We start from the raw sequence: 23318 nt of genomic DNA, 5'->3' as shown, positions 1-23318 counted from the left end.
TTTCATCAATGTGATCACTGGATTTTGAACCCAAATTTTGAAAAGAATTAATAATTTAAACACAATCCTATGAATTCTTCAGCATGTAATTTTACATTCATCCACATTTCACCATCATAGCCTTTGATTTTCCCAACACCATTTCACATCGCTGCTTACATTGTGTCACGTAAAGGGCAATGTCATGGAAGAAGTATACAAAAATGTACATATAGCAAAATTCAACTTAAATAATTGCAGGTTTCAAGAATTTTTAATGAAACTGTGCATAGGTTGATGAACAAAAGATCATGTTGCGATGAATCATTGGTGGGGACACGTTTTCGCCCAAATTTAGTATACACGTTAAAGTGATGTGTTAAAAATTAAATGAGATGTAAGCTATATCTCACTGAAAGAAGGAGATAAATTGTGTTCTAATAAGAAAACAAATGGGATAAACATGAATAGGTTGAGATGCCTAAGCTGCTTTATTCTCCGTTGAGGAGGGTTGACTTGTCATTTAGAGGGCCATACACATCTTTGCATGTTTAGATGGGAATATATCAAGAATTGAATCTCGTTTAAGTTATTGAAACACGTCGTCTAGAAATTTAAGAATCGAAGCTCGTTTTAGTTCTTGAAACACATTATCTAGAAATTTAAGCAGATAAAGATGAAATGTATTTGAAGCTATTTCAGGCACAATACTTTTATTTATTTAAGTTTGAGTAATGCTATTCATAGTCATTTACTAGTGACCACTACAGCCGCCCTACTTGGCATTGGCAGACACATGGTGGAACATCATTCTTTAAATTTAGTCTTTTAACGTAATCGGCTCATGTCAAAAGACATTTATGTCACATTGGTCGTGAGTTATTGCTATATATAAATAGGCTTTCTCTCTTCCATAATTTAATCATCAAGCCAGCAGTAAATTCGCAGAAGTTTGTCTAATGTTTCACCAAGGCAGGCTTTTGTTCTCTCTCCTTCAAAGGCTTCTGGAGCTGCATATATATGATTATGCAAAAACCTTGGAGCCTTTGGGGAGAGGGGACCAAAATCTTCCATGGTTTTCTTGTCCCGTATATATTTTAATTTCTTATTCAAAGTTGGAATCACAAATGTTGCAAGACATCAACCACTGTTGGGAAGATACTCATGATGATCGTACGAAAAATCACACGAAAACTTGAGGTTGATTCAGCTGTAACGGTAAGTGAAAGAACCACTTTACATTTTTGTTCTTATTATTTGTTTTTCGATTTTGATTGTGTTTATTATTGCTTATGTAAAAAGGATGAGATTTCAATCCAAACAGATCATTCTGTGAAATTGTTTTACTCCACCCAATTAAAAAACAATTTTGGTGCTTTTGAAAAATAAAAAAAAATATAGAAAGTGTTTATAGGCGTGGCGATATAAACAAGAATATTCATCCGAGCCATAGGAATATGTACATACAGAATACGAGAATTTCCACCTTGTTGAAAATCTAGTGGTGCTACCCGAAGCATCACTAGATCCAATGCTGTTAAGAACCACGGAGATCCAATTGGAATTTGCTCGTAGCTTTTGGTCTTTGACATCAAAAAATAAGGTTGTAATAATGAAATGGACGTGAGAATTTGGTCTTAGCCAGTGGAACAAGAAATACATGGATCTATATTAAATGCGCAATCAAAGAATTCCCCCCCAAAAATTGAAGAATTCCCCTTGCAACATATAAGTTTGCCCTTCAAACGATTCCTGAGAGGCTGCAAAAGGATGGCATGTACAAATAAATACACGGCAAGTATTCACACTTTCCAGCAATATGTATAAGTTTTCCTGGCATTCCCTTTAATTCTCTATTTTTTTTAACGGTTTTACGAGATGATTCTATTTTACTTTTATACTCGTCATATTAGCATTTCGTTTCCTTTATTTATTGCTGCCAACCTTGATTTTTGTTGTTTTACTTCACACCAGATATTATAATTTATTACTTATAAATCCTTTGTTAATTTGAAGGTCGCTGAGAGTTATCAACGGATCGTGCAGTAGGTAAAGAATAAGCCTTTTACCAACAAATTTTCTGTTGATAAAGTGTGAACCTTTTACCAAAAAAAAATTTCATTGGTAAAAATTTTAACCATTACCAACCAACTTTTGGTTGTTAAATATTTTCCATTATAATTGGTAAAAATCAATTTTGTAAATAGCCACATAGGTGCAAAATGCGGCCAAAAAATAATAATAAATTTTTTCAAAACTTTTAGCCAATTGAATTGAAAGGCCTAAAAAGTTGTTTATTCACTTATTGGACCACAAATTTATAGAGAGCAACTCCAAAAACTTTGTTGTGAACTTCCGATGTGGATTGGTTGGTCTACAGTGTATTATATATTTGGTTTGGGTATAGTGCATTGTATTACTGTATAAATAATTATTTATATTTTATTATCCTTCAACTATGTTAGGTGAATGATTGAATTTTTAATTATTAGAATTGATTAGTATCATCAACGAATATTTCGTAAGTAATGTGAATTAATCTTCACCTACATAATTTTTGTTGGAGAAGAGGTTGAATTTTTTTAAATAAAAAAAAAATTACTCTTCATCTTCAGATATTCCGTAGGAGAATGTTTGAATTTTTTTAATTATTAAAATTAATTAATATTAGCAACAATAATTTTGTTGGTAATATGAACTACTCTTTACCCACGGAAAATCCGTAGGTAAAAGGATGACATAGTTTTTAGAAAAAAAAAAAGTTGAATCATAGTAAATATGAAAATACTGTTGGTAAATGGTATGTATATTAAACAACAATATTAGGCGTAGAACATTTGTTGGTGAAGAGCTATCACTTTTGCCAACGAAAGTTTCGTTTGTGATTTTTTTGAGTTAAAAGTCTAATACTTTTACTAACGTATACAATCCGTTGATAATTATCCGTAAGTGAAAAGATGATTTTTGGTGGCGATATATTTTATGTCTATTTTTCCTAATTAATATATATTATTAAGTTGACAATTATGACTCGTTATTTTTAACCAATATTGGAAGTTTCTTCAATTTTTGTTCATAAATATTAAATCTTTTTTATTCGGGCAATCCTTGTAAAATATGCTTTCATGTTGTAACCGAATTTAAGTTGTGAAACTTACTTGAAAATTCCAAAAACGAGGTTGAATTACTTGCCTATTGATTGCTTGCCTCCAACACCGCCTTGTACCTGCTTCTTGGTCAAAACTCGATCACCAAGGAAGAAGTTTGTTTTCACAATCCAAAAACCCAATTAAAGATGTAATTTTTCCAAAAATCTAGCCTTCACCCGCATCCAATTTTTTACACCTTGAAAGAACCCGAATTTTGAATATCCTTTTTTTGTTTTTACTTTTGTGAATAATGAAGAATGGAAGTTGATGATGGGAGTTATGGGTGGTGGGGAAGTTAACTTTCAAATTCAACTTTCAACCCCTCCCTTCAAAATTCACTTCCATGCAAACCTGGTCGGGTCGGGTCGGGTCAACCCACATGGGCGACCCGTTTTCTTCCAACATCTCTCACTTGCACATGATGGGCTTGACTTGATTCTAATATAATATCAATTATATAAGTCTCAACATCTCCAAGTTCATACAGGTGAATGGATCATGCGATCAGCGAGTTAATTTAAGAGCACACAACACTATACACCTGTAAGGGATATATAGCAGCTCTGAAAGAGGAATAATATTTCTTGCTATACCCAGACATATTTTGTAGCACCATTTCGAGTATTTCTGACCCCTCAATTTATTTTAGAACATACACAACTTTCTTATTTATATTGTATTCACAATTATGTTATGAAACTCAAATAATCAACACAATTGTCCAGCCGGTGAATGCAAGCTGAGGTGTTAATTAAACAATCTTCCTTTCCTATTTGAATCTCTTCATTTCAAATCAGCTGCTCTCCTAGACATGTCCCATCAAACCGAATCAACCATAGTTATTGGCAACATGCTAAAGTAGCAACACTGAAATAAAATTATGAGAAACAGTCAAAAGTCATAAGGGTATATATAAGTGAGGTCAAACATGTCTCAGAGACTCACACAATGAAGAAGCAGGGATCAATTGTTTCATTTCTCATTGGTCATTAAAGCACACATGGTATGAAACACCTGTTACAATGTTTTCTCCCTTTCTTAAGGCGTATGTCAAATATCGCAAATCAAATACATCGTGGTTCAGATATTCCTTGATATCTAACCTGAGTTCTCCTCATATTTATTCCTCTAGGTAATCTCAAATCGAGAACTCGATCTGGCTGTAGAAACAGGTCTAATGGATAAAAAAATCCATACCAATTACTTGTTGTAATCTTATCTTGATATCACATCAAGGCGACTGGATCATGTACACAATATGATCACTGTGTCTCATCTCAGCACACCTCAAAGTGTCTGAGGCGATTGTTCGTGTGAGTGAACCAATCTCAACCTGTTTGACATACTTTATAAGTGCATATGCAATTGTAATCTAAAAATTACAATAAAAGATTACTCTTAACATGTGAACTCAGAATAGTGTTTATTAATGGACATCTATGAAAAAGTTTACATAGTATACAATTCAAATTCTACGCAATCCCAGAGATTTAACATGTGCCATAAAAATATCTCTAGGGTTGGGTTTTGTAAGTAGATCAGCTACCATTTGGTGCGTATAAATATATTGCAAACTTACTTCCTTCTTGCCTATGATGTCTCTCACAAAATTACATTTTATATCAATGTGTTTGGTTCTACTGTGATACTTGGGATCTTTAGTATATGCAATAGCAGCCTGACTATCACAGTAGATCAATATAAGTCCAACATCACTACTAACGACTCTTAGATGCTGTAAGAATCTCCTTAACCAGACAACTTCTTGTACTGTCGAAGCACATGCTATGAATTCTGCTTCCATAGTGAAGGAAATACATGTCTGTTCTTGCTACTCCAAGAGATAGCGCCATTATTAAGCAAGAATACATATTCCGAAGTTGATTTGCGCTCATCTAGGTCTCCATCCCAATCAGCATCTGTGTATCCTTTTAAGTACAAATCATTTCCTTGATAGCATAGTGAGTAATTAGCAGTACCCTTCAAGTATCTCAATATCCTTTTAACAGCTTTCCAATGTTCTCTTCTAGGATTGGATTGATACTTGCTGTATAGACCTACGACATAACAAACGTCGGGACGAGTACACATCATAGCATACATCAAGCTCCCAACCGCACTGGAATATGGAACTCTAGACATTTCTTCTTTTTCCTTGAGAGTTTTAGGACACATGCGAAGACTTAGAGTTTTACCTTTTGATACAGGAGTGTCAATGGGATTGCAATTCTCCATTTTGAAAAGTTCAAGAATTTTCTTCATATACGACTCTTGTGACAGAGTAAGAAGCCTCTTTGAACGATCTCTATGAATTTTAACACACAATATGTAATATGCTTCACCCATGTCCTTCATTTCAAAATTTGAGGGCAACCATTTCTTAATGATTTTAATATACCCCTTATCATTCCCAGCTAACAAGATATCATCTACGTAAAGAAATAAAATTACAAATTTCTCGTTGGACCTTTTCAAATAAATACAGCGATTTTTATCCATCATGACAAAGTTGTACGAGATAACCTACTGGTTGTTGCATGTAGATTTCTTCATCTAATTCTCCATTGAGAAATGCAGTCTTCATATCCATTTGATGTAATTCTAAATCTAAACGTGCCACGATAGCTAAGAGTAGGCAAATTGAAGTAAATCTCACTATTGGCGAAAATGTCTCTTCATAATCTATACCCTCCTGTTCAGTATAACCTTTTGCAACCAAGCGAGCCTTATACCTCTCTATAGTCCCATCAGCTCTTCGCTTTATTTTGAGAACACATTTGTTCCCAATGTCTTTTCGACCAGATGGAAGATCGCCAAGTCCCAGACCTGATTTGATTTCATAGACTCCATCCCTTCTTCCATTGCATTCTTCCATTTTTCCTTTGCAGGACATGATAGAGCTTCTTGTGCTGAACTTCGTTCTTCACTATCTTCAGAAGATATTAGGAAAACTTGCCCTTCAATCTCGAAATGACGTTTAGGCATACTTTTTCTAGTACTCTTACGAAGTGAAAGCTCCAATGTGACCCTGTCACTTGGAGTTGGAGATAAATTACTCCCACTTGGATCGATAGGTGGAAGTGTCTCCTCTTGCACCTCAGTTGATTCATCAAGTACAACTCTATTATCTAATTCATATAAAGGTTCTCCCTTTTTAATTTCTCCCCTACTAGAAAAATCACTCTCAAGAAATGTCACATCGCGTGACTCTATCTCAGTTATAGTCCCATCTTGATTTTCACCTATGAACTCATATCCTTTATACTGGTTTGAGTATCTTATAAAGATACACTTCTTACCTCGAGCACCCAATTTTTCAAACTTACTTGAGGAATCATGAATATAGGCAGCTGATCCCCAGGATCTAAGAGAACTTAAATCAGGGGATCTACCTGTCCAAAGCTGATATGGTATAGTAGGTATTGATTTAGAATGAACTCTATTCAGAATGTAGATCACAGTTAACAAAGCGTCTCCCAAATAGGAAATAGGTAAGTTAGCCTGCGCCATCATGGACCTCACCATTTCTAGCAACGTTCTATTCCTCCTCTCAGCAACACCATTTTGTTGAGGTGTAATGGGAATAGTTAATTGCCTAATGATTCCCTTATCATTACATAGGTTTCTGAACTCTTCGGATAGATATTCACGCCCTCGGTTAGTTCTCAAGGCTTTCTCCTTTCTATTTCTACCCCATTTAAATATCGTCTAAAGCATTCCAATGCCTCTGACTTATGAGAAATCAAATAGCCATAACAATACCGCGTAAAATTATCTATAAAAGTAATGAAATAAGAGGCTCCATGTCTTGCCCTCACATTCATCGGGCCACATATATCTGAATGGACTAACTGCAATGGAAGTTCAGCTCTTAAAGCTTTACCGAATGGTTTTCGTGTTGTTTTTTCGATTAGGCGGCAGTGTTCACAAGTAGGTAACAAAAACTTAGAGATTGAACCTAGCAAGCCTTCTTTTACCAACCTATTCATTCTCTTTTGTCCAATATGTCCTAATCTTGCATGCCATACAAATGTATCAACATTCAAATCTTTAGAAGAAGAAGAAGATACATTCATAGAAAAATAACGATCAACATAATAATTATAAGTGTTTGGATCACAATCCAACACTACAAAGCCTCCTTCTACATGTCCGGATCCATAAAATACATCACGATTGTTTATACGAACAGAATTACCACAAAAGTTCAAACTGAAACCTAATCTTAAAAGAACAACAATAAAAATTAAGTTCCTTCATATCCCCGGTGAAAATAGAACATCATGAAGGAGAATAGTACGGCCTTCACGCAAATGTAACTTGCATGTACTGATCACTTTCACCTCCACTCTATCATCATTGCCGACATATATCCACTTGGTACCAACTGAAAATCGACGGAACTCCACAAACGCTTCTCGATCCCTGGTTATATAGTTTGTCGCTCCTAAGTCTACAATCCACATAAGATAAGATTCAGTTAGCATAACAGTGCTTGAAACATAAACAACACTAAAAGAAGTATTTATAAGAGCTACCTTCTTTGGCTCAGGGCACTCCTGAGCAAAGTAACCTAGCACCTGACAGTTGAAGCATTTCAGCTTGCTTTTATCTTTCATCTTTCCAAACCATTTACCTTTCTTATTGCGCTTGTGTTTGTTCTGTTTAGGTCTCTATCCAGTTTCTTTTCCTTTCCCTTTCCCACCTTTGAACCAGATCTTCTTACGCTTAAAGCCTGAAGCTTTTCCAGAGCTAGATTCAGCTACAAAAGCTTGTCCTAGAGATTTAGCTGCACCAAGGTGCTCATCTTCTTGTTCCACATGGGGGGCAGCATCAGCAAATGTTTTGATACTATCATTATGAGTCAAATTGACTTTCAGATGTTCCCAATTATCAGGAAGAGAGCGGATCAAAGCCTAAATTTGTTGCTCATCAGAGAGTATATGACCAGCTGATTTCAATTCCCTAATCATAGTAGACATAATCCTCACATGTTGTGTGATATTGTGATTAGGATGTTTCTTGTAAGTGTCAAATTTAATAGTCAGCTACCTCAGTCTAGTCACACTAGTACCATCATATTTCTCTCTCAAATATGTCCAGATGTCATGAGCAGTTGGGAACTGCTCACACTCATGTATGAGATCATCCACAACAGAACTTACCAAAATTGCACGAGCAGTGGAATTCTTCCTTTTCCATGTCTGGTAAGTTTCTTGATCCCTTCTTTGTTGAGCAGTTTGAACCACCCCTGGTCTTCCATCATGTGGTTAATTCCCTCAAGGCAATCCTGTTCCTCCAGCACATACCAAATTTTATGGCGCCAAGTGTTATAGTTATCGCCATTCAATTTGTCACCTTTATTTAAGTCAGCTATGATATTCTTAGATGCCATGGTCTGTCAAAATATTAGAGACAATCATATAAATGTCCATTTATGCACACGTCATTTTGCGCTCATGCAAATTAAGTTTTATGATAATTTTACATTAGACATGGAGTCGAAAGTTCACTAAGTTCCCAATCATCATCCATTATCCTAATGTTACATTATCACAGAATTATTTTCATAGCGTAAAATCACAAGTTCTTAATCAGAATAACTTAAACTCTTTCACCTTTAGAACTTCCACTAAAGTAAAAGATTAATCATGTACAAAATTAGTTAGGCATTTTGAACAAATCTGACATATATGAAACATATACTAATCAAAATGTCAAATATGTACATTGATCATATTAAACATCTTTAAACAACTACTAAACGTGAGAAATAAAATTTCACATTCTTCGATATTTTGAACTAACCATACATATCTAAATTAATCACAAAATTCTCATTTTCTGAATTCCATTTTCTCTTCAAGATCCTGACCAAATAACTGTAGTATAGAGGTGGTGAATTATCCAAAACTTCAATAACAACATCATGCCAATATTTCGGAAGCGTCCTCATTAGATGATATATACTTTCACCTCACATATATGCTGTCCCAAATGTATCACTTCTCGATGCATCGTTTCAAGATATTTTATGTGTTACACTAGGTTATGTCGCGGATCCATTTCATAGTTCTATAAGCACATAATTTTTCAACACGTTCCACAGCCCGTGCTCTATTAGCTGCTCCTCTAAGGACGCTAAAAATGTGTGTTCATCCATGCATATCTAATCAAGCACAATAATTGAAAAATTAGTCACAATGAATCGCATAACCTAATTGAGATCCACCACTCATGAATGTATAGAAAATGTGGTATATCAAATGCTTTCGAAGTATTTTTCATTTAAAAAAATGAGAACACAAAAACAAAGGCTCCTACTAGGCAAATACCACTTAACAACACTTAACAAAAATATTCTTGAAATTTTTTTTCCTGGATTACTGTTCATCATCCTTAAATTTTTTTTTTTTCAGATTTCTGGTGAAACTTCGGAGGGCCATAACTTTCTCAATTCAAGGCCAAATTTTATGTTCTTTATATCGTTGGAAAGGTTTCAAGAAGATCTATCCAACCATATAAAATAGGAGGCATGAAACGTAACGTGAAAGAAATTATCATGTGATGAAATTTCTATTTTCTCAACTAGGGTTCGATATTTCTCCCAAAATACAAATCCAAATGAAGTGAAATTCTCCAGATATGTTCTCCATATCATCATGAACATACAGTATAAATTTCATCAATTTATATGAAGTATATCAAAATTCGCCATTAACGACATTCAAGGTTTCAAAGAAAATGGGAATTCATGTATTTCATTCATTCTAAAAAATTTACAGCATGTATTTAAGCAAGAAAACAACCTACTTAGGCTCTGATACCAATGTAAAACATGCTTTCATGCTTTTAACCGAATTTAAGTTGTGAAACTTGAAAATCTCAAAAACGAGGTTGAATTACTTGCTTATTGATTGCTTGCCTCCAACACCGCCTTGTACCCACTTCTTGGTCAAAATTCGATCACCAAGGAAGAAGTTTGTTGTTCACAATCCAAGAACTCAATTAGAGATGTAATTTTTCCAAAAACCAAGCCTCCACCCGCATCCAATTTTTTACACCTTGATCTTTTTTTTGTTTTTACTTTTCTGAATAATGAAGATTGGAAGTTGATGATAGGAGTTATGGGTGGTGGGGAGGTTAACTTTCAAATTCAACTTTCAACCCCTCCCTCCAAAATTCACTTCCATGCAAATCGGGTTGGGTCAACCCACATGGATGACCCGTTTTCTTCCAACAATCCTTATATTGAGTTAGTAATTTGAAAAAATTTCAAACTTTGTCGTGTTTTTTAATATATATTTTATAATAATAGTTGAAGAAGCAATATTTGATTATAGTTGTCATGCAAATTTTGAAAAATTAACATTGCGAAATTATGAAGATTGATAGACGGTTTGTGTTATTTGTTTTGTTGCTAAAGTAGAAATTCTTGATAATTTTCAGATGCAAATTCATCTGGATTCACTGTTTTACGATTCAATATTGTAAAGTTTATTTCCTAGTTGCTGTGTGTTGTGGATCTTAGGGTGTTTTTGATACACCAAAATTTTTCATGAAAAATGGAAATAGAATTTCATTTTCCAACTTTATGGTGTTTGATAGGGTTTTATTTCCATAGAATTGCCTTTTCTTCCTTGTCTCGGGAATTGATCTTTTCTTGGTTTTTAAGGAAAACCAATTCTCACCATTTTGGTTTTGGTGAGAATTGGAATTCCATGTTATTGCAGCATTTTTTTTTTATTTTTTGTTGATAATGAAAACAAATTCTAAGATTTATTGTAAAAAAAATATTTCTTTTTAATTGACAATTTTCATGTAAAACAAAGCCAAACGAACACCCAAAAATAGATGATTTTCTTGATTTTTTTTTTGTTTTGGCAATGGATACAAATTTTATTCCCAATACCAGTAAATTTTATCTTTTTAATTGACAATTTTCATGTAAAACAAAACCAAACGAATATAAAAAACTTTAATTTAAACATTTTTTACGTGAAAAATTATACCAATCAAACACAATAATTTACAATTCCCGAGAAAACAATTTCTCATCAATTCAATTCCCTGAAATTCGTTTTCTTTCCATCCAAATTCCACATTTGCAATCAAACGGACCCTTAAATTAATTCAAGAGTAATATTAAATTATTTTTGGTATGCAATGACAGACTATGACTATAGTATTAAATGAGCAAAAAAGTTAAAATCTAATTCGCATAATCTCAATTTTTATCCAATACTATGTACCAATTATAATGTTATTGCGTCAGATTAGACAATTTTCCCCGAGAGATCACCTAGAGGGTTTGATGTCAATGTTTGGATAAGATTATTACTAACTTTTTAGAAGAAATAGTATTGAGTCCAAGAAAATGTGTGATTAATAAATAAGTTTAGTTATACTTAATTTTGATTGAATAAAAATTAATTTTAATAAATTTATTTTACACATAAAGATATTACAAATTAATTAATTATTATCAATGAAGATATCCATCGGACAAAAAAATGTTCCTCGAAGAGATTCTATCTACTCTGCAAGACGTGAATGTCATTTTCTTCTTTACTTGCATGTTTGCACACATTAATATTTACTTTAGGGGGAAAAAATCTCGTGTATAGTACTAGTTAAGGTATTGGAGTCTTTTCAAGGAGTTTTCTCAACACCTTATCCACTAAAACTCTCTTATTTGGACATATTTGGTCTTTTGTTCCTTAGATTACATTTTGGTTATTGGTTTCGAAATAATTAGTACATAAATTATATTTCGATAAACAATCTTGGTAAGTGCAGACTAAAAGCAAGCAAAATGCAAAAACTAAGAAATGTAGAAGTAAGAAAATTATTAAAAAAAAATTAGATTTTGATAGATCGAGACAAGAGTTTGACCTTTGTCTTTAAGACGAATGATAAGTGTGTTTTTGCACACTTATTTACATCACAAACATGACTTAAATACAAGTAAAATGATTGAATTGTTACTTAATTTTGTCGAATTCATGCAATGTAGGTGATTCTATGAAAATAGTGGAATTCAGGAGAAAAGAGCCGAAAAAGAACCAAATTGGAGCAAAATGAAAATTCAGGGACAAATTGCAATTATCTGAAAGTTGATCCGATGAACACATCAAGCAATGGATCAAGCTAAGCACCAATTGGAAGTTATAATAAAACATTGGAGTAACTAGAAACAAGAGAGGAGGTCAAGGAGTGAAGAAATGAAACTTGAGGATCAAAATGACTCAATTTAGAAGTTCATTCTACTATGCGGTCGCATAGTAGAAAACCTATGCGGTCGCGAGTAACCCTCCAGGGATTAAAAACGCCATATTTCATATACCTATGCGGTCGCATAGGTATAACCTGTGCCCGATTTCTGCAGTTTCCTTATATGATTGCAACTCCTTTGGTAACCTAATTTCGACGGGTTTAAATAGCAAATAAACATCTAGAAGCCGCACGAATGAATTGGGAGGCAAAAACATTCATTTTGGAGAGGATTTGGAGGCAAGAACAAGGATTGATGCGAAGATTTACAAGATTTCTTCAAGTTTTGATAACCCGGTAATGTATTTTATTCAAATACTTGATAGATTTCGTTATTTTTATCATGATAGGCTAGATTTCTGTAACTAGGTGATCGATGAACCATTTAATTATTATTAAACCTTTTATTTCATGACTTTGAATTCATAGTTCGATGGGATTATTTGAATGAATTATATTGCTTTATTTATTTCCACAATTAATATGCACTTAATTTGTGTGAATTTGGTGGTTTAATTCTGAATTTGAGAAAATTGGATTAAACTCGACATATATAATTCATCATAGGGTCCGATATGGGATAGAAATATACCCATATGCCCTATGTAAATCTTTAATTGCTCACAAAAAAATTACATGCGTTCTTGTATAATTGCATCCGTCATAGAAATATAGGTTGGTGATTTATGAGAATAGGTTCAATACATCTCGAGAGAGAGTATTGAATAGATTTAGGTTCAATACTGGGGCGGTGACTTCTCTAACCAAAAGTCAACCGTTCAACTCGAGACGCCAGAATGAAACAGCCGTAGAAAAGTTGAGCTATCGACTATAACTTAGCGCTGGGTGGGAGGCAACCCACTGTATCCTTTTTATCTATTTATTTACTTTATTATGCTTTCTGCATTAGATTAGGAAGTTTATTTTCAAATTCATTTAGTAATTTTGTTATGTGGTCATCGATCATCTAGGCATGTTAAAAGAGTCCAAGCACTGTTCACACGAGTCCTTAAGTATCACACACGAGTTCGGGTTGATTTGAGTTGTTTGGGTAGTTGAGTGTGGAATTCACGTATTTCGAGGCAAATTATGTTTTCTAAATTTCACATGTCAATGTTTTAAAAGTATGCCTTTGAAAAATTGGGGACGTTAAGAGCCGGGTCATTTATTAAAAAAAAAAATTGGACAAAAATCGAATTTTTTGGGGAAAGAGGCTTTGTTTTATTTTATTTTATTTTATTTCTTTTGAAAAAAAAAATTGTCTATGTGATCGCATAGACATGGTGTCTATGCGGTCGCATAGACACCAACCGAAGGTAAAAAAAAAAATATATATATATATATACCTATGCGACCGCATAGCTTTTAACTATGCGGCCGCATAGAAGTGGATCAGTCATGGTTAAAGCCATGACCAATTCACTCTTCATTCAACCTCTCACTCTCTTCCCAAATACCTCTCCCGACCACATCCACCAATTTCACACTTTATTAACATCACACAAGAATTTATTCATTGCATTGTAATATCATTGAAAGGAAATCCACTCTCTCCCTCGATTCAACCCTACAAACACAAGGTATGTGTTCTTCCTCCCCCCCCTCTCACTTCCGTTTTCGATTTTATTGATTGTAATTGTAATTTTGGCGATTTGAGGGAGATTAGACTAGTTCGTGTGCATATGGATTGGTTGTGCTTGTCTTGTGCAAAATTTGGAATGATTCTAAAACCAACTTCTTTCAATTGGCACCAATTTCACACTATGCATGCTAGGTGTTTGATACATTGCCACACTGATAATTTGTGGGCATTTTGGTACATGTTGCATTGAATTTATTTGATTGATGAATGTGTATGAGATTGGTAATTGATTTTTGAATGGGGAACCATGTGCCATAGTAATTTTTGGCAAATGTATGAAGATTTCATAGTGCCCACAACATGTTCGATAAAATGCCCATTTTGGTAATCTAATACAATTCTGAACATCTAGCATGGCATATGACTATTAGATGAATGGAATAACTCGTTGTGATGTATTACCAACCAATGTGACTTAGACAACTTCAATACACATGCACACAAAATAGCTAAGTCATTGCATGCCCACAGCACCCTCCGTCCCTTATTTTACACTACCATTTGACACACCAAACGAACTCCGATTGAGCTGAAATTTGGGTATGTGATAGACCTCATTGCATACTTTCATATGCCCGGAGGTTGCCTGGGACAATCTTGATAATTCTCGATGGTGCCCGGGGCCGAAGGTGTACACTCAATCATGACTCCAACCCTTTCACTATGAGCATATTCACCCAAAATTTTCTTAGTTTTCGTATGGACTATACATTTATACTATTCTAATCATCATACGTTGTTCATTACACACCGTGGTATTATACATGCATATTGAAACAAGTTTGGGAAATTTGTGACTTACGTACTTTTCATTTCATTCGATTTCTAGCTGTACAACAAGACGTTTAATGCTAGCTATTTTCCAACTTTGCAGGATGCCACCAAAACGAATTTCAAAAGGGAAAGAAAAGGTTGGCTCATCATCCGGCACAGCACGTACTCCAGTGCTTGAAGGAGGGATACAGAGATTTTTGACTTCCGAGGCAGCAGCCCGATATGAAAATATAGTGAGTCGATGGACAGTGACACCAGAGTGGGCTGTTAAATTGGAAGACTTTCCTGATTTCGAGCTGACCACTTTGGTGCATAACTGTGGATGGGGTAAAGTGGTAGAGCAGCCACATCGGGTTTATGAATTGTTGGTAGGGGAATTTTACGCCAACTTCAATACAGAAATTGACACACCAGGGTCCGATCACCTGCATCAGACTTGGGTCAGGGGAAAATGGATCACATTCTCACCCGAGGTTATTCAAGACTACTACCAGCTCATGTGGGACAACATAACCCCTATTCCAGGTGATTTCAATTGGCATGAAGTGGCGGAGATCTTATTGGGGCGACAAAATGTATGGCCACTCCCCACCACCGAGTGGCACCAGATTGAGCTGACACCATCTATAGCCATCCTGTGGCTGTTTATGTGCCACAACATTGAGCCGACCTCTCACGGGACCACCTTCACAGATCCCACAGCTGGATTCCTTTATCACTTGGTGCGAGGTAATAAGGTTGATCTTGCCACTCTCTGCTATAATCAGATACATCATGTGGGTACCTTGGGAGACAGGCATAGCTCAATGATCTTTCCAAGCCTCATCTCCGGAATATGCATAGCTACTGGTATAAACATTGCATCCGGGGAAGTGGCTGCCAAACCCAGCCCCATCATAAAGTACAGTACCTTGGAGGCTCAAGACAGAGCCAGGATAAAGCACTGGGAAAAGCAAGAAATTGAACGGCGCAGACAACAGGAGGAGCAAGGTCACGAGCACGCAGAGCAAGAGATGCCTCAAGCTCCACCACCACAGGTTGAGATAAATGCACAGTTGTGGCGCCAGATTTTCACCACCACCACGAGAACCAGTCGAGACATACAGAGTCTCCAGCAGGCTATGGGGACTTTGACGACTGATATGCATACAGCCCATCGTGACATCCGCATTTCCACTGATATGTCACGTACTGCTCGCCAGGATGCCCAGGCAGCTAAGAGGGAGATGGAAAATATGAACGGTCGACTCAGTGTGTATGTGGGCAGGGTGGATGGCATCCAGATGAGGGTAAATGAAACTTGGGAGCGTCTGGGCCGATTGGAAACACGTGTTGAGGGAATCCATGATGAAATGACATAGCAGTCAGTACTGATGAGAGAGATCTTGGCGCGCCTACCTCCACCTCCAGCTGATGGTACTGCAGGTTCTAGCTTCCCATCGCAGCCCCCGTATTGATCAGGGGAGTATCGTTTGCCTCATTTGTACTCATTTTCCTTAAATTCTGCCTTCTAAACTTAATTTTCGCATTGAAGACAATGTCTTGTATAAGTTTGGGGGATGGTGGCATAATTTGAAAAAGACGTTCGGCATGTGATTAATTGTATTTCCACAATCCAGATTTAATTTGACTAATTGTTGCATGATGCATGCTTGTGAGTGAATATTGATTATGCTTATGTATGCTTGTGTGAGTGTAATTAATTGCATTTCCACAATCCAGATTTAATTTGACTAATTGTTGCATGATGCATGCTTGTGAGTGAATATTGATTATGCTTATGTATGCTTGTGTGAGTTTAATCGCCTTGCCGGCTATGATGTTACTATTGGATTGATATACTTCAAAACTTTGGAGTCGGTGTTAATTAAGCCAACTAATACTTGCGATGTAATACTTGACATTCTTTATGCACGTCATTCATGCTTTACATGTTAGATAAATGATTGGGGTTTGAGCATAAAGTAGGAAAATAATTATAACCCTCTATTGAATTAACCCATAAACTACCTTAAGACAGTTTGGTGATAGTTGAGCTATTATAGGAGAACATTGAGATAAGTGAGGCTCCGTGCATGAATTATTGTGTGGATTACCTAGACCAGTGGGATGAAGAGTAGGTGAAAATCTTAAATTGAGGGTTGGTTTTGGATACCAGATGTCTAGAAAAAAAAATAAGGGCATAAACTTAATTTGTGAGAATAAGACACTTCTTTTCATGCCTTTATGACTCGAGCAAGTAAGCCTGTAAGGATATTTTAAAATCTGGTGCCCTAAGGTCAACTGATCTGGGAGTCACCGACCCAAAGCTCGATACATGGGTCATATACAAAGCAAGAGGTAAAGAGGTTAATAAAAAGTCATCTGATCGAGCCTTTATAACTCGGGTGAATAAGCCTGCAAGGGTTTAAAACCTGGTGCCCTAAAACCAATTGGTTTGGGAGTCACCGGCCTAAAACTCGTTACATGGGTTATATAGAAAACAAATGAGAAGATGATAAATTAAAAAAAATCAGAAAACCAGAGAAAAGTGAGAAAAACAAAAAGAGACAGTAATAAGAAGAAAAGCCCTTGGACAATTGGTGGAAGAAACTATACCGTTGAGGCGAGGCAAGTAACCTAGTTTAATCTTGAGTGTCGAAGCAATCAAAACTAGGAGAGCCTTCACTTGTTGACATGTGAACTTGTGATAGTGAAATTAATCCAAACTACGAGAGGGTGAAAACTATAGCTAGGTAAACTCATAATTTTTAAACACAACCCCGGGATAATTGAGTGAAAAGAATAAGTTTGGGGGGTTGTGTATCTCTCGAGCGAGTAAGGAGAGATTTGACCACTAGGGGTCAGGACTCAAACTCATCATGAACTTGATATGTTAGCATGAATCCACACACACACACGTCAAGTATGCACTTAACAGGTAAAGGTTGATGTCATTTTGCACTGATAAATTTTCATAAAATCAATTATGTCCAATCCTGAGCCAAGGCAAGGTGTTAAGCCATGTTTGTTCAGAATTATATCACTATCTTGTTTGAGGACAAACAATAGTTCAAGTTTGGGAGGTTTGATAAGTGTGTTTTTGTACACTTATTTACATCACAAACATGACTTAAATACAAGTAAAATGATTGAATTGTTACTTAATTTTGTCGAATTCATGCAATGTAGGTGATTCTATGGAAATAGTGGAATTCAGGAGAAAAGAGCCGAAAAAGGACCAAATTGGACCAAAATGAAAATTCAGGGACCAAATTGCAATTATCTAAAAGTTGATCCGATGAACACATCAAGCAATTGATCAAGTTAAGCACCAATTGGAAGTTATAATGAAACATTGGAGTAACTAGAAACAAGAGAGGAGGTCAAGGAGTGAAGAAATGAAACTTGAGGATCAAAATGACTCAATTTAGAAGTTCATTCTACTATGCGGTCGCATAGTAGAAAACCTATGCGGTCGCGAGTAACCCTCCAGGGATTAAAAACGCCATATTTCATATACCTATGCGGTCGCATAGGTATAACCTGTGCCCGATTTCTGCAGTTTCCTTATATGATTGCAACTCCTTTAATAACCTAATTTCGACGGGTTTAAATAGCAAATAAACATCCAGAAGCTGCACGAATGAATTGGGAGGCAAAAACATTCATTTTGGAGAGGATTTGGAGGCAAGAACAAGGATTGATGCGAAGATTTACAAGATTTCTTCAAGTTTTGATAACCCGGTAATGTATTTTATTCAAATACTTGATAGATTTCGTGATTTTTATCATGATAGGCTAGATTTCTATAACTAGGTGATCGATGAACCATGTAATTATTATTAAACCTTTTATTTTATGACTTTGAATTCATAGTTCGATGGGATTATTTGAATGAATTATATTGCTTTATTTATTTCCACAATTAATATGCACTTAATTTGTGTGAATTTGGTGGTTTAATTCTGAATTTGAGAAAATTGGATTAAACTCGACATATATAATTCATCATAGGGTCCGATAGGGGATAGAAATATACCCATATGCCCTATGTAAATCTTTAATTGCTCACAAAAAAATTACATGCGTTTTTGTATAATTGCATCCGTCATAGAAATATAGGTTGGTGATTTATGAGAATAGGTTCAATACATCTCGAGAGAGAGTATTGAATAGATTTAGGAGCATTGATTTGTCAAATTCTCATTGGATTATCAAAATTGTGAAATTAGGGTTTAATTAATAATTATTTGGGGATTCGTGATCCTAGTGCATTCGTTTTATATAGATTTTCATAAATTGACAATACATTTCATTTATTTTCATAACATTTCGTAATTGAGTCATTCGTTAAATGAATTTGAGTAATTAGGGTTTGATTTGAAATTAGGGTTTTTCAATTTGGGGATTTCTCCCAAAATTAGGGCTTTTAATTCTAAAATTCATCTTAAGTCAATTAGTTTCGGTTAAGGCTAAAATAAATAAAATTGAAATACTCTTTCTTTGTGGGACGATACTCGGACTTCTAAAGTCCACTTTATTACTTGTCACGACCCGTACACTTGCGGTAATTTCAATCGAAAGAAATATTTCGCGAACAACGAACTTGTCATGCATTGGTGCTCATAGTTAAACTGCAATCATCACCTAAGATGCAACTATATCTTCTTGCGATAGCAGGACTTCAAAATAAAAGAAACAGTGAACCAGAAATGTGTTTCATACTTCACTAATGCAAAGAAGATGACAAAAAATGAAAGATGATTGGAGAGAATGAATTCTGCAAATGAGGGGATCCTATATATAGATGTTGGGAATATGTGTGTCGAAAGACTCAATTGCTAGAATAAGACATGTCTCCTATCTGGACAACTTTTGTCCAAAAGATGTGATTTTTGAAAAGATACACATTTTCAATCAAACTTGTTCTAGAATATTGTTCACGAAATATTTTCTTTCAATTTAAAATTACCGCAAGTGTACGGTTCTTTAACAAGTAATAAAGTGGATTAAATTAGTCTGAATATCGTACAACAGAGATTGATTAGTTCAAATTTTATCTATCGTAGCCTTAACCGAAACTAAATTACCAAAGTGAATGTAGACCTAATTAAACCCTAATTTTGGAAAGAAACCCTAATTATGCAAATTTTATGATTGAATTGAAATTAATATACAAAACAATATTTTAACACTCTAGAATGAAATCAAATGTTGAGAACGCACGTTGTTGTAATCAATAGAAATTAAGCACACTAGGATCACGATTTCTCATGCAATTATCACTTTAAACCTTAGTTTCACAATATGACAATACACTTCAATTGTTGATGAATCAATGTTCCTAAGTCTATCCAATACTCTCCCTCGAAATGAATCGAACCTATTTCTAAATATCACCGGCCTATATTTCTATGACAAGTGCATATGTAAAAATGCCTGCAGTTTTATGAACACTTAAAGATTCACGTAGGGCATAGCGGTATGTTTCTATCCCGTATCGGACTCTACGATGATTTATATTATGTCAAATCTATTCCAATTCTCTCTAATGCTAGAATAAATCACCCAAACTCACACAATTACGGGCCCTTAATTGCAGAAACAATAATTGCATATAAATCATTCAAACAATAGAAATATATCTTAATGCCAAATTGTAAAACTAGAAAATTAAAGATCTAACTACATGGTACATCGATCTCCTAGCACATGAGAATCTATCCTAACATAGTTAAAATAACAAAATACATCAGGTCTTGAATAAAAGGCATCATCGGGTTATGAAATCTTGAAGAAATCTTGAAGCTCCTCGTGCCAATCTTCATTCTTGCGCTCAAAATCCTCTCCAAGAAGTGTTTTTCTACCTCCAATTACGTTTTGCCTCTTTCTGGACGTCTTTTGGTATTTATATCGCGTGAAAATTAGGTTACCAAAAGAGTTTCAATCGTACAAGGAAAGTAAAATTTTCGCATCAGAAACCTACCATGCGACCGCATGGCTTTAATCCGTGCGGCCGCATGGTTATGCCATGCTGTCTCCAGAATTCCCGGCACTCATTCATGCGGCCGCACGAGAGTTCTACCATGCGGCCACATAGTAGACTCTAGCTTTCATTTTCTCCAATTTGGTCTCTCTACTTGAATCTTTCACTTCTTAACATCTTTTCTTCATTCTTTCCATTCCATCATCCCAAAATATCATCAATTGGCATTTGGCTCAATCAAGTTCTTGATTTGTTCATCCGGTCAACTTTTTGATAATTGCACCTTGGTCCCTGAACTTTCACTTTGCGTCATTTTAGTCTTTTTTCGCGTCTTTTCTCCTGAATTTCACCATGTTCATCGGTGTTTCCTACAATTTACAAATGTAATGAAATTAAGTCACAATTCAATCATTTTGCTCGTAATTAAGTCATGTTTGTGACCTAAATAAGTATGCAAAAATACACTTATCAAACCCCCAAACTTGAACTATTGTTTGTCCTCAAACCAGATAATGACTTAATTCTGAACAAACATGGCTTAATACCCTGTTGTGGCTCAGGATTGGACTAAGTATTTGACTTTATGAAAATTTATCAGTGCAAAAATGATATCAACATTTACCTGTTAAATGCATACTTGATGTGTGTGTGTGTGTGAATTCATGCCAACATATTAGGTTCATGATGAGTTTGAGTCCCAATCCCAAGGGGTCAAATGTATCCTTACTCGCTCGAGAGATACACAACCCCCCAAACTTATTCTTTTCACTCAATTATCTCGGGATTGTGTTTTAAATTAGGAGTTTACATAGCTGTAGCCCTCACCCTCTCGTAGTTTAGATTAATCTCACTATCACAAATTTACATGTCAAAAAGTGAAGGCTCTCCTAAATTTGATTGCTTCGACACTCAAGATTAAACTAGGTTACTTGACTCGCCTCAAAGGTATAGTTTCTTCAATCAAATGTCCAAGGGCCTTTCTTCATGTTATTGTCTCTCTTTTATTTTTCTCACTTTTCTCTGATTTTTTTTATCATCTTCCCATTTGCTTTCTATATAACCCATGTAACGAGTTTTAGGCCGGTGACTCGCAAACCAATTGGTTTAGGGCACCGGGATTTAAACTCTTGCAGGCTTATTCACTCGAGTTATAAAGGCTCGATCAGATGACTTTTTATTAACCTCTTTCCCTCTTGCTTTCTATATGACCCATGTATCAAGCTTTGGACCGATGACTCTCAGGCCAGTTGACCTTAGGGCACCAGATTTTAAAATATCATTACAGGCTTACTTGCTCGAGTCATAAAGGCATGAAAAAAAGTGTCTTATTCTCACATATTAATTTTATGCCCTTTGTTGTTTTTCTAGACATTTAGTTTCCAAAACCAACCCCCAATTTAAGATTTTCACCTACTCTTCACCCCACTGGTCTAGACAATCCACACAATAAAATTCATTCACGGAGCCCCCCGATCATCTCAATGCTTACCTATAATAGCTCAACCATCATCAAACTGTTTAAAAGTAGTTTACGGGTTAATTCAATAGAGGGTTATCATTTTTTTCCTACTTTATGCTCAAAATTCAGTCATTCACCTAGCATGTCAAGCATGAATAGCGTGCATAGATATTTTCAAGTGTTGTATCAACAAGTATCAGTTATTCTAATTAACACCAGATCCAAAGTTTTCTAGTTTAAACTAGTCCAATAATAACATCATAGCAAGCAAGGCTATTAAACTCATACAAGCATGCATGAAAAGAATTAAAACAAACAGAATAAAATGCAAAGAAATTTTTTTTCCAATTTTTTTTATAACACTCATCGTGCACATATTATGCAATAATGGAATACAGATACTGATGAACACAGATAAAGATTTAAAATTATGTCATCCCCAAACTTAGTTAATACATTATCTTCAATGTAAGATTAACAAAAGATTAAAGACATAATTTTAAGGACAAAATGAAGAAGAAAAATAAAAAATGGGATAAACAGTACTCCCCTGGATCAAAATGGATGAGGTGGTCGGAAACTGGGTCATGATGTACCATCATCTGACGGTGGAGGTGTCATCCAAGGAGCTGCCGGAGCATCCCTTTCAGCTCCCTCATCAAGGCGGACTGCTGTGCCTGCTCGACCTGGATGGCTCTCATGTTTTCCCATGTTTCATTTACCCGCATCTGGATGCCGTCCACGCGGCCCACATACATGTTCAGCCGGCCATTCATGGTATCAGTCTCCCGTTGCATGACTGTGGTGTTGTCCCTGGCATCTCTGATGTAATTTAGTACAAGGTGATTGTCTCTTTGTAAACCCTGCAACTCAGTCCTCATCGCATCGAAATTCTGAAGGAAGCTATGGAGGTCTCGGTTGATTCCCGTGGTGGTGGAGAACATCTGTCTCAGCAACTGAGTATCCACGTCAGCCTGTGGTGCTAGAGCATGTGGGAGTTCCTGATCTGCAGGGACTGGGCCTTGCTCTACCTGCCATCTACGACGCTCATTTTCTTGTTCTTCCCTATGTTTA

Source organism: Olea europaea, chromosome 16 (genome assembly GCF_002742605.1).
Source record: "Olea europaea var. sylvestris chromosome 16, O_europaea_v1, whole genome shotgun sequence".
Taxonomy (NCBI): Eukaryota; Viridiplantae; Streptophyta; class Magnoliopsida; order Lamiales; family Oleaceae; genus Olea; species Olea europaea.
The sequence above is the reverse complement of the archived record's forward strand: the minus strand, read 5'-3'. Positions refer to the sequence as shown.